Source organism: Atta colombica, unplaced genomic scaffold, assembly GCF_001594045.1.
Source record: "Atta colombica isolate Treedump-2 unplaced genomic scaffold, Acol1.0 scaffold146, whole genome shotgun sequence".
NCBI lineage: Eukaryota > Metazoa > Arthropoda > Insecta > Hymenoptera > Formicidae > Atta > Atta colombica.
Window position 1 is genome coordinate 95,593 of NW_017259235.1, and position 2,602 is coordinate 98,194.

Genomic DNA, 2,602 nt, shown 5'->3' on the forward strand with positions numbered 1-2,602 from the left:
ATATATATACACATATATATATATATATATAGAAGGAGACAAGTGTAAACGCGTAATCTTTACGTTTGTGCGCGAGTTCTGCGACAGTTTTTATCGTAAATATGTCTCTGGATAAATTCGCGGAAGGCGGTATGCTGCAGAAGGAGATGGAGCGTCTGGAGATTGAAGAGAAGAACGGTGATAGTCCGAGGTAAAATTGAGAACCATATAGCCTATATTTCTTATTGATCGCTAACAGATGTTAATTTGCGATCTTAATATTTCGTTAGTAGATTATATACATTGTTTATGCGTGAGCTGTAATTTAAAATTATTATTTGTGCTTTACGTTTAGAAAGGTCACTTCTTGAAAGAGAAAAACGGCTAAGCGCGTTTTAAATAGAAATGATTTTTTTATGGAATATTATTTTTATGAAATCAAAAGCGATACTGAATAAAATATAAACTATTTTCAATATTTTCAAGTAATTTTACAATCTGCTTTCAATCGTATACTTATAATTCAGGTTTCTTATATATATATATATATCAACAACTTTGCAAACTTGCGAAAGAACTTGTAAGGGTAACAACACAAACATGAGGGAATATTAGAGGTCGTTTAAGAATGGCATAGTCATCTCGATTAGAAATAGTCGATAATTCCATCGATAGCGAATATAATTATTGTTATTGTCCGATGAGTACTTGGCACGCAAAATTTCAATGTAACTTCAACAGAAACATACTATACATACTTAATGTGAAAAATTTCCGTTATACGCAAATCTTAATACAAGTTTTTGGAGGGACTATTCACGATCCGTGATCGTCGGAGAAGATATTGGCGCGCAAATGAGCGCGAAGTCGAGACTATATATTTCCGATTGGTTGATTGCGTCAGGCCGTGATTGTTGGTGAATTCGTTTTTTAAGACATGTGGCGATTATGTAATATGACGTGAGGTAAATTTCAAATATCGATCGCTTCCGCCTTCGTTAATTAAGTTCTCATAACCGTTTGTCGATTATATATAAGGACGGCATCTTTAAGTGTACTTACGAAGAATAAAAGATAATTTGTAAGCAAAAATCGCGAAATATTCAATTTAGCATATTAATGAATAAATTAATAACTTAAAATAAAAAGGAATTGCTGTGCAATGTTCGAATAAATAATTAATATTCCTCATATATTAATAAAGTAATAAAAAGTAGCGCTTTCAGATAGTAGTCCGTATTATAAATTTTTATATGTTTTTTTATTCTTTGCGATTTTAAGATGCTTAGTAAGATCATTATCAAATTGACGAATATAATTTTTTGTGATGTTACTTCTTTATAATTACGTTTTAATACCCGTTTCCATCAATGAAGATTAATTTTAATCTTAGTTCAACTTACTCTTCTTTTTCTAATTTTTAAGAATTAAAAAAAGATAAAATTTAAATCGAGATTAAAGTTAATATTGATGGAAGCGTGTATAAGTCCGACAAATTAAATTACAGTTTATAGCACTGAATTTGCAAATTTGTATATGAATATTATTAAGCATCAAGATCCGCTTCGATTGAAAATAAAATTTTATTGTTTGATTTATTCTCATCGATTTAATTTCTAATAATAATGATTTTTATATTAAGTTTTAACATTCTAATATCATTGACATTCTAATATCATTCTGCTATCACTGCTTAATCTATACTCGAAGAAAAACTGTTATTAAAAAGAATACTGATCGATCAAATATCTCACACACACACATACACACACACACACACACACACACACACACACACACACACACACACACACACAAAAGAGCGAAAGTTGTTTCTCTGCTCTCACTCGCGGAGAGCGCGTTTCAAATATACCTACCGATTTACACATCGCGAGACAAATATAATGGCACGCAGACGGCGAAATTGTATCGCAATTTTGTCTCGACGAAGTCGAGTGTCGTCTAATCTCACGGCCGGCCAAGAATTACGTTCGCAGAGTCAACAACCTCTTCGATAAATATCGGCGATAACGTAAATCAAATTACGCACGCACGCACTCCGTGCGCGGGCGTATCTCGTCATTACACCATTATGTATGCCTGCTCGGCGGTATTTGCTCTTTCATCCGGCTGAATGGTCGCGATCGACTTGGAGTGACGAGAGATAAAAACCTGTTTCCAAATTACTGAACATGATATGCAATCAGAGTCGCAATGTCCCGCGAATTCACGTGATTTATGTGTAATAGTTATGTAAATCGTTCAATATTGTTTAAAACCTAAAAAAAAAGAATTAATATCAGAAAAGACGAGAGCCATAAAGTCATTAAACGAATATGTTCAGACAGGAATTACTATTTAATGAATTGTAAATTGTAACTTTCTCTCTCTCTCTCTCTCTCTCTCTCTCTCTCTCACGTCATGGATAGCCATTATAACTATTTTCTATAAATCGGAAATTAGCCATTCGAAAAGTTACTGTGATTGTACACCGAAAATTTTCTTTGTATTTGAGAAGACATTGCAATGACTCATCTAATTTACATTAAGTCACTAAATAAACTCGAAAAAAGTAATCTCTATGTTTATTTACGATAATTTGTACAAAATGTGATATCTCACA